This window comes from Camelus bactrianus, chromosome 34 (genome assembly GCF_048773025.1).
Source record: "Camelus bactrianus isolate YW-2024 breed Bactrian camel chromosome 34, ASM4877302v1, whole genome shotgun sequence".
In the NCBI taxonomy this organism is placed as follows: Eukaryota; Metazoa; Chordata; class Mammalia; order Artiodactyla; family Camelidae; genus Camelus; species Camelus bactrianus.
The window spans coordinates 17,852,817-17,869,096 of NC_133572.1; the positions used below are offsets into that span (position 1 = coordinate 17,852,817).

Here is a 16,280-nt window from a genome sequence, read left to right on the forward strand (position 1 = left end):
ATCTGTTCTCTGAATCTATGAGTTCAGTTTTTGTCTGTTTGTTTGCTTGGTTTATATTTTATTTTTTTTCTTTTTTTAGATTCCACATATAAGTGAGATCATGCAGTGTTTGTTTTGTTTTTCTCTGTCTGACTTATTTCACTTAGCATTATGCCCTCAAGGTCCATCCATGTTGTCACAAATGTCAAGATTTCTGTCTTTTTTATGACTGAATAATATTCCTCTGTGTGTGTGTGTGTGTGTGTGTGTGTGTGTGTGTGTGTGTGTGTGTGTGTGTAGCTCACATATTCTTTATCCATTCTTCCATTGGTGGACACTTAGGTTGCTTCCATGTTTTAGCTATTGTCAATAATGCTACAATAAACATACATGCATCTAACATCTTGAGTTAGTGTTTTCATTTCCTATGGATAAATATCCAGAAGTGGGTTTGCTGGATCATACAGTAAGTCTATTTTTAATTTTCTGAGGAGCCTCCATTCTGTTTTCCACAGTGGCTGCAGCAATTTGCATTCCCACCTACAGTGCACAGGGTTTGCTTTTTCCCCACATCCTCACCAACATATGTTATTTCTTGTCTTTGTGATAATAGTCATTGTAGCAGGTGGGAGGTGATATCCTATCGTGGTTTTGATTTGCATTTGCCTGATGGTTAGTGATGCTGAGAAACTTTTCAGGTGCCTGTTGGCCATCTGTTCTTCCTTGGGAAAAAAAAAACCTATTCATAACCCAATTCTGCCCATATTTAATTGATTTATTTGCTTGTTTTTGCTATTAAGTTGTATGAGTTCTTTATATATTTTGGATATTAACCTCTTATCAGATATATGACTTGAAAATATTTTTTTCCATTTGGTAGATTGTCTTTTCATTTTGTTTATTATTTCCTTTGCCATGAAGAAGCTTTTTATTTTGATGGAGCCCCCTGTGTATTTTTGCTTTTGTTGTCTTGGCTTTTGGTGTCAAATCCCCCAAATCATCCAGACCTTTGTCAAAGAGGGTGCTGCCTGTGTTTCCGTCTATGAATTTTATGGTTTCAGGTCTTATGTTCCAACTTTTAATCCATTTTGAGTTAATTTTTGTGTATGGTGTAAGTTAATGATCCAGTGTCATTCTTTTGCATGTGTCGTATTATATTTTATCTTTAAAGCATGGAGATTGGGGATATTCAAAGATACGATTTCTCCTGTAATAGTTGTTTGCTTGCAGAGATTACATTGATGAACACTGTGGTAGTTGATTTATAATAAGATCTAAAATTATGTATTTTTTTCCAATTTTTCTCCCCCTAAAGTTTAGAAAGAGTTCTTACTGTAGTTTAAGACTTTGGGAATGGTTCTGGTGATGTGAGGAAGTGGTTAGAGTGACAGGGACAGTTTTCCACCCCTGAGTTGCAAGGGTCTGGGTGACAAATGTTACCAGGAAGTGTGGTCCACTTAGAAGATCAGTTGTTGTGTTCATATTCGTCTCCACCTCCTCCCGCTTCCCAAAGTTTTACTCTCCATAACAACTTTAAAACATTTTAAATCTTGGATTCATGTACACGTAGGATTCAAACACTTTGCAAAGTAAGCATTCGTGTAGGGCTCTGCTTCTGACTGGTCCCCGGCTGTGCGGAGCAGCCCACTGAGCCCTGCTTGCTTATCTTCCTGAGTGAGGTTTTCTCTCCATCACCCCCAGCGCGAGCTATGGCGTTACAAGGGTGTTGTTTTTCATGTGAAATCATCTGTCAACACTGACTCCGAAGTCAGCAGCAAATTCCCCTCTTCTTGTTCTAGCAGAGGAAAATGTGAGCTGAGTGGGCTTGCATTTTCCGTCGCTTGCTCAGATGTCGCAACCATGATGACTCTTCATTCACGCATGTTATGGCTTGAGAGGCTGAAAACACAACCCAGGCATTGTTCACACTGTCAGCCAAGCGTGCGTGTGTGTGTGTGTGTGTGTGTGTGTGTGTGTGTGTGGTTTGGAGGAGTCATCATCCACCTCTCTGCACAGCCCTGGACCCCAATACTTTGGTTCCTAATTCCACTTATCCTACTTCCAGACCTATGGTACCCTCTGGAATGGACCTTATTTTCAGACTCAAGCTTAAACTTAACTTGAAACTATGGGATAAATGACAAATGATTTGCCTGCCATATGTATTCTGGAAAAGGTAGGGTATGTATATCACAGGGTGATTTATTTAACCATTTAAAAATATTTCTTGAGCAGCTGCCTAGTGCTAGATCCTGTCTTAGACACTCAGGAAATGACTTGGTCATGTAACACTGTAGCCTCACAGACACTGAATTTGTGCTCATACCTTCAATTTGCTCTGCCACCCTTCTCTGTCCTGGACTGAGCCCCGGGAGGCTGAATCACATAGACTCTGTGGAAGGGCTTTTTCATCCTCTGATCATCCCTTGTGTTGGCCAATGAAATGCACTGGCAGGGGGCTGGAGGGCAGGAGGAGAGTGGGGCCGGGTGTTTATTCCCCAGCTCCGCCCCTGGGGGCAACTGCAGCTCCCGTGAGACAGTCCCTCCCCACAGCCTTCCTTCTGGGGGTTCCTTGAGGCTTCATTAAGGCTTAGGTGTAAAAGGGTAGCCATTCCAACCCCTGAGACACTGCACTATCCCCTCACGATTTCCCTACACCTGGCCTACTGCCTTTGTAAGAAGTCTTTTTAGTGGACCCTTTTTAAATTGCCCCTCTGTTTCTTGCCAGAAGCCTGGATACAGTCTGATGATGACGATGACGACCATGATGAGTACTGAGCAGTAATAACGACTAATACCGAGCATAGACCACGTCCCAGGTGACACACGACTTTCAGATGTATGATTTGATGATTTCCCAAACCCAAACAAGGTAAATGTCATTCCTTAACTTTGGTCAATAAAGAAACTGAACTTTGAAAAGATTTGGCAATTTCCCCAAGTCCATACAGTGAGCACAAGGCAGACGCGAGCCCTGTGGCTTCCAGGTCCACGCTGTGAACTGTCCCAGCTCTCTCGTGTGCCCCGGTCTGTGTGCTGCAGCTTTTCCGTCAGTGTCCCTAACAGAGAAGGGCCACCAGACAAGCCTCTGTCGCACCTTGTATCTGGCATTACGAACTCTGTTACATTCCATTCAGTTTTGAGAGATGGAAGTAAGAACATGCAGTTGCTTCTGTTAATTATCATCATTTATGTATTTGAAGCCCTGGAACATGATTATGGAGGACACCTTAGATCATTATGATGAATTTAATTACGTGGCAAATCAATAGATATAATGACCCCTCCCCCTGCTAAAATCAGCAAAGTTAGAAGAAATGACCTAACTATAACCCTAACTATAAATCCAGATGTTAAACTGGCACGACCTGACTTGTGTTCCCCAGACTCAGATGACTTTGGCAAATGGTGTGGGGATGTCCCTTTGCGTCTATTGTGCTGGTAGGTAGACTCCAAGGACAGTCTGCTGCCACAGTGTATGATATTGTCACCTTCCTCAACAGAGAGTCCTCTAGGGTGTCAATTTCATATTTAATCTTTTGCAATATTATTCTGTGGTTTCTACCCAGATATTGTAGATGCTCATAGGATAGAAAAAATGAACTCCCCGTGGAAATACAAACACAGTAGGAAAGAAAGTAAAGGTCATTTGTCAAATGTTGGTGGGGCTTTGGCTCTTACTGGAGCCTTTGCAGAGTTTAAAAATCATTCACTACTTAATACACACTTGGAATCATGTAACCCCATGTCCCTCTAATTTTTACCCTTATGAATGTGTGTCCAGGTTTTCCCCCATTCTCTTCTCCTTTCTCCTTCCCCTCTTCTCCTTCCCCTTTAATGCTTTAGCTCTAGGCTGAAGTTTCTTGAGAAATCCTTCCATGACATTTCAGAAGTCTAGGGATTTGAGCTCAGAGACTTGGCTTTCAACACCTTTCGAATAGTTGCCTTCAAGTTTGGTGATTCACACATCAGTCATCTTTTAAATGTCTAGTGCAGGCATAAAAAGTGGGCACAGAAAACAAAAGGATAAAGAAGCCAGACCCTTGCCACTAAAAACTGATTTCACCTCTGAAGGGGCTACAGGTGATGTTCGTTGAGAATGGATGCTCTCTGGGTAGCTGGGGGAGCTGTCGACACTCTATAATTTCTGTCTTTCTTTTTTTTTTTTTTTAATTGAAGAATGGTCAGTTACAGTGTGTCAGTTTCTTGTGTACAGCGTAATGTCTCAGCCATACATATATATACATATGTTCATCTTCATATTCTTACAGTCTCTTGACTTAGTTAAGTTGCTGATACTTCCTATGAGATGGATGCTAATGGAAATTTCAAACAATGAATTTGGTAGGAGAGGGGGGAGTGCTTGATAAGGTGGGTCATTCACAGAAAAGGTGGGGAAAGCTCCTTTTCTACGGAGTCCACCTTAATCTTTCTTCCCTAAAAGGTAATGCTAATCATCAAAGGAGACGTCTCTCTCTCTGAATCAGAAACCCTTCTGCAGGATCTTACTTCCTCCTGTTCCGTCTCCTCACTTCCATTCATCATGTTTCTCCATGTGTCTGATTGATAACTTAGCTTCCCCTCTTTACAGCTCAATTAAGCATGAATGAGTGAAAAATACTGTAGGGTCTGGCTGTCCTTGATTTCTTTTTACTCTTTTTTTTTTTTTTCTTCTTTTCACTGTTTGCTGCTCTTCACAGCTACAGCCCTCAAGTGTGTGAACCCGTCTCACAGCAGGAAGTAATTTCTAAATGAAATCGGCACTAGACTTTTGACCGTACCATTAGTTATTTGCTGTATTAGCTGGTGCCCATCCCTCTGCCTGTCTTGTCTTCATGTACAGTGTAGATTTGATCTCTTAGGTTCGTATTAGAAGGTAATCCTTTGGGTTTTTTTTCCCCTGGGCATTTTCTAAGGCAGGAAAGAATTTCTCACCCCTGGAGCTCTACGCTGCTGCAGGTAAAGAATTTAACAGCTGTGGGGGTGATAATTAGAGCCTCTAATAATTTGACTGACCTGCCCTAGGTACTCAATCGTACAGTAGGCCTTTCTTCCATGTTGTAAGATGGCTATTTAGCTCTCTACCTATGTGGTTTAGGAGATCTACATGGCCTTAAATTCACTGACAATATGATTCAGCCCAAGGCACATGAATGAATGTTGCCCATAGAGAATTCTGTGGGCAAGCTTCAAAATTTATTTGGAAATAATTTAAAAATTTTTTTTCCAGCGGGGGAGGGTATAGCTCAGTGGTAGAGTGCATGCTTACCATGCATGAGGTCCTGGGTTCAATCCCCAGTATCTCCATTAAAAAAAATATTTTCCCTGTTCAATATTGGGATGAAGGGGCAGTTCTGAAATTGGTCATCTGTTTTGGCTGTGTTACAGGAGGAGTTGGGGACCTTTGGGCTCAGAGGGGTGGGGCAGCAACATTCACCAAGAAGGTGGCAGGAGGAACATGGATCTGGGTTCCAACAGCCCAAGCCAGATGCTTTGGGATCTTGCTTAGGATCTGAGAGTTGGAGAGAGAGAGGGCATTAATATACTTGCAGTTTGGGGCCTTGGTGAAAACAGGAGGAGAGGTGGGTGGTTCTTGCAGGGAAGCTAAGTATAAAGGGAAGGGTTTTTGGAGGAGTGAATGAAAGAAAAGGAAATAACAAAACTGCTGTTACCACCGCCACGGTTTACTGAAGGTAAAGACATATTGTCACAATTTTATATAACAAGCATTGTGCCAGAAGCCTGTTCCTAAGTTTCACAACAGCCGCATGAAGTTGGGCACATCTGTTCCCTTTTCTCAGTAGGAGGAAAAAGTTGTCCAGAAGTCATTCAATGTGGAGGTGGTGAACCCAAGGTCTGAACCCCAGGCTAACTGAGTCCCAAGTCAGGAAAAACAATGTTTCCAAAACCAGCTTCTTTCTAAAATGTCATTGTATCTTATTTAGAAAAGGGAGAAGTTGGCAATGGAGAAAAGAGGAAGGATGAATACCAGAAAAGAAACAGCACAGGCCTTGGAGGAGACAAGGCTAATAATGATGGTAGTCAACACTATAAAAATAAATTCTGTAAAATATAGATAATGTACTGCCCTGAATTGCATCCTATATGTATCACTTCTTCTGCCACCTCACCCCAGAAACTTGCATGGTGCTCAGACCCTGTCTTTCCTGATTGATCAGTTTCTAGCTTTTCACAGTGGTATTCTGGAGGCATCCAGCTGTAACTCCTAGTCGTGAAAATGAATACTGGTCTCTCTTTTTTAAAAAGTAACAAATGTTTTTCATCGTAGGCATTATAATCTTAAAGATAATTATAGCTTTAGTCCTCAATTAAAAAATAAACCATGATACAGTATTTTTCACAGCCTCCCACTTTTATTATAGTCTTAATGTTTTCAGCCTCTGACTTTGCTGGAGCAACTTTCCTGTAACATCTGCGTGAACTGTTGTGTGGGAAGATTGGTGCCTTTCGTGAGGTTCCTGAGGGTGCCCGGGGTGGGGCGCTGGAGAATGGGGTACGTGATGCCTGCTCTGAGGGAACGAGTGGCCCCCAATCCCTGCTCCGTGTGAACGCTCAACCCCTGTCTGTGGCTTTGCCTCTGGAACGTCTCTCTCCATCCATACAGTGTTACCTGCAGCCTCGTCCCTCTCGTTCTCCAAAGCACAGAACAGCAAAGCTGCTGAAAACTGGGGAACACGGATGCGTGGACAGGGACCACAGCAGAGCGTTTGTGGGTTGATGTTTCCTTAGGCCTTGCTGCCTCCGGTTTGGTCAGGTACCCTTCCTCCACCAAGATCATTTCCCCAACCCCCTCATCTGCTCTGAGGTCCCGGGTCCTCATCCAGTCTCTGAGAGGTGCCGCCTGAAAACTTCGAGTCCCTATTACCATACACAGGGGGATGTTTAAGTCCGGTCCTCTTGCTCAGTTCTGGGCCAGATATATATCTTAAAAGGCCCGTTAACGAGCTCCTCTAAAGACAAACACATAGAATTGATAGGTCCGGAAATTTTGGGGGCAGTTTTCCTCTAATGTAGGTCAAACCTAATTCATACACAGGGCTACCCGTGTCCGCTGCCCACCCGCTCCTTCCTGTTTCCGCCCAGAACTCCTCCAGGGAGCAATCTTGGTTTATTTTTTCTTTTACATTAAAATGACACTGATGATATTATCATCATGATGCTATTAGTAACCTGAAAATTAGAAAATCTTGCCGAATACTGACTCCAAATGTTGAAATTAAAAATAGAATTGATCTTACATCCTGATTTCTTTCCCAGCCTGAGTCAGAAATCTTCTGCTAAAGTGTATGGTGGTCCTGATACTTGCCAGCAGGGCTTTTCAAATCTTTTTGTGTATTACATCTCTGTTTCTTATTTATAAACAGAAAAACTTGAAATATGTGAGACTGTAAAGTACGAGCACGGAACTAGAGATGAAATGCTCTATCTCATAGGACACTTGGAATGGAGGAGGAGAGAAAGTAAATGTTAAAGCATATTCTTTAGACTTGAGCGGAGAAATCCAGGTCAGGGATATTGGAGAGAAATTGTATTTGACAGGCCATGTCTTTTTTTTTTTTTTTTTAAGCATTTTTTTAATTGAATTATAGTCATTTTCCAAAGTTGTGTCAAATTCCAGTGTACAGCACAATTTTTCAGTTATACACGAACATACATATATTCATTGACAGGCCATGTCTTTGGAGTGAGAAAGATTTGGGTTCCAATATCAGTTCTGTCTCTAATTAGCTGGGCAAGTAAGCTTGGACAATCCTCTCTGTGCCTCCCTTTCTTCATTTATAAAATGGGGGTTATAATTATAATATAAACATCTGAGAGTTACAGTGAGGGTTAAATATACCGGGAGTGTGGCTGGTATGTGACAACTGTTCCGTAAATACCAACATCCTTCTATTTTCCCTTCCTCTCTGATTCATTCTAAGTGGGGTGCTGCAGCAGTAAAAAAATACAAAATTCTATAAATTAGAAATTCTTATAATTAGGATGAGGTGACTCCTGATGAGCCTTAAATAGAATTAGGAAGGGGGCTGGTTACCAGAGGAACCAAGCGTGTGATTTGAGAGTCTGAACTTTTAGCCCCACTTCTGAGCTCCAGGGAGGGGAAGGTGGCTGAATATCAAGTTCATTTACCAACAGCTAAAGATTTAATCAATCATGACCAAGTAATGAAACTTAGATAAAAACTGAGAAAGAATGAGGCTAAGGGAGCTTCCAGGTTGGGAGGATGGCAGGCCCAGAGTTGGGCAGGGAAACCCGGCAGCCCTCCCTCTTCCCCTCTCCACTTCTTCATCTGATGGTTCATTTGTGTCCTTTATGATATTATAAAACAAACAGATACTTGAATGCTGCTGCAGGTGTGTTCTCTGGAAAGTAGACTGAGACAAAGTCTAGCCGCAGGGAACTTGTTGGGGGCTGCTCCTGGGATCAGGGCCTGTGGCGGGAGGAACAGCAGTAGGGCTGGACAGAGGAGAGCTGGGCTCAGATGTAGAGACATCAAGGATGCTGCCAAGCCCGCAGGGAGCCCTGTAGCCGAGATGGCGCCTCAGGGCGGTACCAAGTTGGGGCGAGGCATGTGCGCCTTTAACCCTGCATTGACCAGTCACTGGATGTGGGCAGCTCCAGGGACAGGTGCGTGACTTTGAGGAAAAAGGGTGAAACATTGAGGGCTGTCAGCTGGTAGCACTGCCAGCAGCTGGAGGAAGAAGGTGTCCGGTCCTGAAGGGAGAGCAGGGCAGCATCGTACAGTGTCCACTACAGATGCCGGCTGGAGATTTGACGAAATTAGAAAATGACTTTCCATCTTCTTTGGGTGTGATAATTTTATTATAATTAAAAAAACCCTGAGTTCTTATTTTTTAGATGTAGAGACTGAAATATTTATTCATGAAATGATATCACAGTTGGGATTTACCCCAAAATACTGTTGAGGGGTGAGGGGAGTATATTGTGGGAGGACAAATGAAACATGAGTTGACAATCATTGAAGGGGGTACATGGGCATCACTGTGCTATTCTCTTCATTTTTGTATACTTTGACTCTTTCCATAATTTAAAATGTAGAAAAAAAGATACTAAAATTTAAAAGTCACTTATAAAACAAAAATGTCCGTTACTGGGGCATAACAGGTGACATTTCTGTGAGCGTGATTAATGTTCCTCTTAATACCATTCTTCCTTTCCATATAAAATATTAATAATTAGATGGAGATCTACATTACGTTTTAATTTCACAGAGAAGATAATAAGAAAAATCATGGGAGAAGGGTGAATTTAGGTTTGAATGAAGGACAAGTGCCCTCAGAAATAAAAAATTATTAAATTTCAGACTACAGGGAAAGAGCATTGTGGGCATCTGAAGAGTGGAACAGACGTGCATCCTTCTAAGACGCCTCACGTGAAATCTGACTGAGGGCGATCTGGGGAACTGAAGTCCTCTGCTTGTCTTTCATGTCATAGAATGTAGCCGTGTATTTTTTTTTCCTTTCAATGCATGGCAATTATTTCTCCCCTTCAAAGGGAAAAATGGCTCGTATGTGTGCCATGAACAAAAAGACAATTTTTGCTCTTGGTAATGAGGTATTTGTACATCTAGTTGAAGAATACATGATAAATAAAGCCAGGTTAAAAATAACAGAGCAAATGTTATTTTTCTTAAGTGAGAATTCTTTCCTATAGCACCCTTCCTGGCTGTGCTCTTTGTCATTTCTGTTTTAGTTCCTGCACTCCTTGTTAAGAGGAAAAGTGGGTCACACTAGCTGTATATAATGTTACCTGGAGCTCTCTTCTAGCTTGTGATTCAGCAGAAAGACTCTGTGTGTGTGTGCGTGTGTGTGTGTGACACTAAAAACCATTTTGGGAGAAAAAAGCTTACATCAAGCTTAAAATCCACATAACTCTTTCAATGGCATGATAAGGTACGTTTGTGGGTACCACGTGCATCTTTAATAATTGGGAAATACACCCCATTGCCCATGCTTCACACCATCCCATGTGGGGGACCTGTCTTCACACTAGAAGGATAAAAGCGCATCTGTTCCCTGGCAGCTTTGGTCTCCCTGGGGCCTCATTTGGCCCTCTCCATTTGGACCGGACTCCTAGCAAAATGGGATGCGGGCCCTGCATCCTCTAATTAATCTTGCTGTATTTCTTGCTCTTTTCAGGGCTACTTTTCTTCTACCTTTCACTTTGGGTCCCTGTCTCAGATGTCACGCCAAGATAAGTTGAGAGAAAAATCCAAAGGTCTCCTGGGTTTTTGGAAACATTAAGGTTTTAGACAGTGCTAAGTAGGGTAAAAGCAGAATATTAATGCTAATGCCCTTGAAATCTCCCCTGAACTGAGCATGGCTAATACATCCCTGCCTGTATTACAAAATACCTGGGTCACTCATTCATGGGGAGGTTTGTTCTCTTCGTGGCCCGGATACCAGAGGTGCCAAATTATCAAAGGGGCCCCTCACCTGGACACGGGCCGGGCGGCTCTGAGTTAGCAGGCCATGTCTGGTTCTTGCTGATTCTGATCCTTTTCTTTTTTTTTTTTTTTTTTTGAACTTCAGTTCTTTGCCCTGCTTTCTGCCACTTTCCTCTTTTTCATGGTCCTTCCTTCACCCGATTTCTCTCATCACGTGCTTCTCTGTCTCACCGGGCTTCTCTCACCTTCGAGGACGCCCAAAGCCAAAGCGCGAAGTCAGAGGGCTCATCTCGGGCCCCTCTCCTGCTCCGTTAGTCCACACCCCTCCTCACTGTCAAAAATGCTTTCCTCACCCTCCCTCCGACCACAGCTACCTGGCAGGAAAGGCGCTGCTGGACTCAGGGAAGCTCTGAGGCACAAATAACCAGGCTGCACCCCCCCTCCACCAGTGAGACTGGTAGTTTAATAGTTGCTCCCTTGCCCCCATTTTCGCACTTCACCCTCCTGTTCCTTACCCATCCTTCCTACCGTCCCTTCTCTTCCTTCCAATGGCTGGTTATTACCATTTCCCCCAACTCTTCTTGCCAAGTACCTGCCTTCATTGTATCCTCTCTCTTTGACCTACAATGTGCACCTCATTCTTTGTTTGCAACTCGGTCACTGCTAGAGGGCAGGGTAGCCCTCCTCTCGACATGACTCTCTTTGACCTTCATGGCATCCCCGTAGATGTCAGCTTTTAAAACTCGGTGCCTGATGAAAAGGACCAGGAGTATTTCCTTCCTTGTAACTTGCTTTCCAGCTCCTTAGAGCGCCCGAGTCGACAACAACCACAGCCAAGTGGTGCTCTTGCGGTAGAATTGTGTGCGCGCAGGTCCTTGAGATGCATCAGTAAGGATGTTCGGTTGGGACCAAAAAGAGACATTCTGGCTAACACAGGGGGAGAGGAATTTATTGGAAGGATCTGGAGTAGCTCCAGGAAAAGCTAAACCAAAGAGTCACAAAAGGGACAAGGATAGGGCCAGCTCTGGGGGTCCGGGTGGCAGGAACAAAATCACAGGCGCCCTGAGGTGGTGCAGCCTGGTGGCATGCGGTCAGCCACTCCCCCGCTCTCTGGTGCCCTATGCTCAAGACACAAATGCCAGGGAAAGAGAGGATGATGGGCCAAGCTTGGGTCACAGGTCCACCCTTCCCCGGGGGAGAGGTGAGGGAGTGGGGGAAAAGGGGAGTTTAGGTCCCTGATAGAAAGAAGCCTGGCCAGGAGGTGATCCAGACGCAGCCAGAGCTCTCCGAAGCCACATCGCGGTGCTGTGCTCTGAACAGGAGGATGCTAAGTGGACAAAACTGACAAGTGGCCACTTGAGGAAGAAGTAGATTCAAGGGAGGACAAGTGGATTCAATCGTTTTTAAAAATCATTTTCTGTCAGTTCAGAGCAGCACCTCCCTCTCCCACCTTTAAAAGATGGAAAGCCAAGACACTAGGGTCAGGGTTCAAGGTCAGGCTGTGAAGAGGATTTGTTCATTAAGAGTAGTAAACATGACAGAACCCCGTGAGTCAGTATATCGCTAAGTACTTTCCGTATATTAATTAATTCCCTCAATAACCCAAAGAGGTGGGTGTTATTATCAACCCCATTTTATGGAGGAGGAAACTGAGGCCCAGAGAAGTTAAGTAACTCGCCCGAGACTACACAGCTGGTACCATGTGCAGCAGAGTAAGGATTCAAGCCTAGGCAGTCTGGGTTACTCTGTGTTCCTATCCATCATGTGATCTACCTCAGAATCTCTGTATAACAAAACAAATGTTTAGAACAAAATACTTCAAGAAAATGGGCAGCTCTGATCATCTTTGCTGTGTGGAACAGAAGGGCATCGGGAACAGGGACATTTTAAATGATAGTTGATAATCCCTCCCCCAGGAGCCCAACTTGGGGATTTCATCAATAAACACCTGTTCCCACGCAGACGTAACACACGGGGACAGGAATCACTGGCCCGCGGAGACACACGCTCACCTCCTGGGAAGACGGCTCTATGATTTTACTTCCTTGGGGCAGTTATTCGAAAGTACAGTCGTTTTATTTTTAGTTACCTTCAGATTATACCCCAGAGCACATCTCTTCACTGTCTCTCCCCGACACTCCTCTGCTTCTCAAAAAGAGAAACACTGAAACTTCTCTCCTCCACACTAAAAGGCCTTTGTCCGAAACCACACATGTCGATTTTAAACAGAAAATAATATTAAAGCACAGTGCTTCCTTTATGTGCCTCCCGCAGCTTTCTGAGTTCCTGTGTCCCTGGATTTATGATGTGCTCTGCACTTTCCACATTCTCAGTCCTGTTTTCCCACATTTGAAGGAGAAATGATCAAGAGATTTGTGCTGGAGTAAATTTATTCTGTCTTGAGCTGGGGGAAGGTTCCAAATTCACCACAGCATGGAAAATAGAAATGCTGTAAGCATCAGGCTTTCTTCCCAGACCCGCCGGCAGGCAAGCGCTGGGCCTGGGGCAGAAATGAATGGACGATGCGTTCTTGTAATCACGCCTCTGCTCAGAGCCATTTGGGTTTCACTTGCGGGGAGAGAAATCTGGGCCCTTTATAGCTCCCTGGCTCTCTTGTGCGGGATGAGGGGGCTGTGAGCTTTGGGGGCTGAGCACTGAACTGGGGATTTGCCCTCGGTCTCTCGGAACAGGACACCCGGGATAGGAGGCGGGGAGCCATAGGAGAATACGGAGAGTGTAAGTTCATTTTCACCTTTCAAGAAATTAACCTGTTGACTCTCAGTCGTAATCCTAGGGATGTACGTCATTCTGTTTAAGAATAAGAAGCTCAGGCAAAAGGAGCTGAAACTTGGAAATAAAGGTTTACTGGCTGGGATTTTCTCTCAGTGTGTCTGCTTATTTCAGCCTTCTCTTCTGTTTACCTCTCTGTGTAACGTAACTGTCCACCAGCTGCTGTCCCGTCTTGTCAAGAAGACTGCGTTCTGTAGCGGACTTGGCCCTTCGACTCCCAGGGTTGGGTAGGACATTAGCAGACAGACCAATCTGCAGAGTTGGCCAGGGGACTAGCCACCTCCTCCTGGTGTCTGAGTCAGGCGCTGTCCCATCGGCAAGCATCTTCAACACGTGAATTTGGTTAGGTTGGAGGGTCCTAGTTTTTAAGCCCTTTGTGTGTTGCTGCTTTTTTTCTTGCTCCTTTATTATTTTTTAAAAATCACTTATTCCATAGTCTCTTTCAGTGTCATAATTGGTAAGACAGCAGGGCAAGGGCAGACAATATTCTGCCGCTTGGTGACCTGCTCGGTAAGACCAAGAATACCTTTCATTTAAAAGCAGAGACAAGTGACAGGATAGCATTGAAAATCAAAGCAGGGGAGGGTATAGCGCAGCGGGAGAGTGTGTGCTTAGCATGCACGAGGTCCTGGGTTCAGTCCCCAGCACCTCCGTTAAAAAATAAATAAAAACATAAATAATAAACCTAATCACACTCCCATGCCCCCCAAAAAGCTTAAATAAATCAGTGGAGGAAGATATGGGCTAATGAATAAGGGAAGCTGAAACTATTGATTATCTTTGTGGAAAAAAAAATAAGACCTTTGCTTATTACCATGTTAATATCTCAGTTCCACGCTTACTAAGATCTAAACAGACAAAATCAAAAGTGTAAAGCTTTTAAATAAAATACAAAATTCTGTTCAGAAGACTTTCTTTAAAAGGGACACCAAAGATTGCACACCAAAATTGAAAAGTTGATACATTTGACTATATTAAACTGAAAATTTCTGTTTAAAAAAAAGACACAAAAACAAATCGAGAAGATAAACTATAAGCTGAAGGAGAATATTTGCAACACACATATAAATACATTAAAAAAAATAATAAAAGCGGAGATCTTTCATTTCTTCCTTGGTCTGGATCTTGTCTCTTCCCTCACTTTCTCGTCTCCAGCCAGGCTAGCCTCCTAGCCATTTCTACAAATCTCCAGACACTCTCCCACCTCAGGGCCTTTGCTCTGGCTGTTCCCACTGCCTGTAATTCTCTTGCCCCACTTGGCGTCCCCTTGGCGTATATCCTCATGCTCGTCAGTCTTGGCTCACTCTCTCCTGAGACGTCCCCGGAGCCTCCTATTTCACTCAGCAACTGCCCTGTCCTTCCCACTCCCAGCCCCCTCGCCTGCTTCCTTAATTTCAAAGCACTTATCCCTTCTCACAGCTATAGACTCTATTCATTTATTATGTTTAATACAAGTTTCTTATGTTTCCTCCCAACGTAATCAAAGCTCGTGGGACAGGGATCTCTCTCTGGTTCACTGGTGTAGCCCAAGTTAGGGGCTGGTACAATCACTCAAAATTTTTATAGGAGCGCGAGAGTATTTGAATGAGTGAGCGAATGATCCTTATTGGAAGTCAGAGGTTACCAATGTGACCCCACCCTCTGATGTAAACTGGCGAGTTACAGATATGCTGAGAGATGGTCGCCCTCACCCCTGAGGCAGCTGGCCAGGGTCTGGGGCAGCCAAAGGTCCGAGCAATTTTTTCCCACTACAAGTTGCCTTCTCCACTTACCCCAATGTCCTTTGTAGTAGTATGGCCACTTTCTAGGTGTGCCAGGACATTAAAAGTTCAGGAAACACTGCCCTAGCTAAGGTGTGCCTCATTGGGCAAAAATGGAGACATCATGCACTTTTCACCCTGTGAGGGGTCCCTCCCTGGAAGTGCCTGTCTCTTGACATCAGTATTCCCGAAGCTCAATCAAATGTTAGTTCAACAACCATTTCCGTTGTGGATCAATGAAATGTTCTTTTACACAAATGATTTTATGCGATAAATTGTGTGTTTTAAAACATAAAGAATATATAGGAAATGAATAAAAGAATTAATATATAGCAAGAGAGTGGGAGAAATATTTAAAGTGTTAAAATTATTGGTGGGTGTTGCCGAGAGTGGTGGTGAGAAAATCAGGTGGCCTGAAAGAGGATGCTAATGAATGTAGCCTTACATTTTTATGCCTGGCTGTTCTAAAATGGAAGTTCCTTTAAGAGGGAGGGCTGATGGGAGACCTTCCCTACAAAGAGCTCAAAGTCTGGGGATCTGCCTCCCCGAATATTCCTCCTGGGTCCCTTGTTTATCACAAAGAAAGCTCTCAGCATCACCTCTAGCTGAATCCTAACCTGGGGATGATAAGGACAGTCATGGTACTAGGTCTGTTTGCACCAGGTTTCTTAGGAAAACATCACTGTGGGGCAGATGCAAGATCTCAGCCGCTGGGCAAGCAGGTATTAAGCCAGAGCTATAAAGGACCGAGTGGCGGTGGGCCAGAGATTGAGAATCAGGACCAGAAGAGCCAGGGGAAGCCTGGGAGGAAGGCCCAGGGCCAGACGAGGCAGTTGGCTGAATCTGGCAGTGCCCGGAATCTGGCAAGCATGAGAGATCTGGGAGCCAGGAGTCAGGCAGAAGCCAGGAAACTCCGGGTTCATGAGGTGAAGGCTGAATGGTGTGGGGAGGGAGAGTCAGGAACAAGACAGCAGGAAGCAGCATCAGGGATGTCTTGAAACCAAGACAACAGTTTCTGCCAGGAAGACTCGTCTATGCCTCTTGCCAAGGCGAAATGCAGCATCTGGAAGAGTGTGCTCAGGCCTGCAGGTGGGAGCAGGGTGAAGAGGCCAGCGTGGTTCGATAGCCAGGATGGAGCTGCAGCCAAGGGAAGGTGCTGGCACTCAGCCTCTCTGAGAAGGCGATCTTTCCCATCCCCTCTTTCTAGATCTTATGCAGCACTGAAGGATGACAGTTACATGCACTATGACAACCTGTTAAGAGTTTGGGGGACAGTCATTAGCCTCAAGCGTCCCATCCCTACTGGAGGTGACCCTGCACTG

At 44.3% G+C, this 16,280-nt stretch overlaps 1 long non-coding RNA gene and 1 other non-coding gene across 12 annotated transcripts in view; both read left to right on the forward strand.

The window, feature by feature from the left end:
• Nucleotides 1-16,280, forward strand: part of LOC105062320 (uncharacterized) — a 98,989-nt gene that overhangs the window by 52,951 nt on the left and 29,758 nt on the right. For all 11 annotated transcript variants that reach the window (XR_012503981.1, XR_012503976.1, XR_012503974.1 and 8 more), the window contains one exon: nucleotides 2,708-2,851. This is a non-coding gene — a long non-coding RNA (uncharacterized LOC105062320). The remainder of the gene's footprint in view (nucleotides 1-2,707; nucleotides 2,852-16,280) is intronic.
• TRNAG-ACC (transfer RNA glycine (anticodon ACC)) lies at nucleotides 5,214-5,286 on the forward strand. Its single transcript has one exon. It is a non-coding gene; the product is annotated as a tRNA-Gly (tRNA).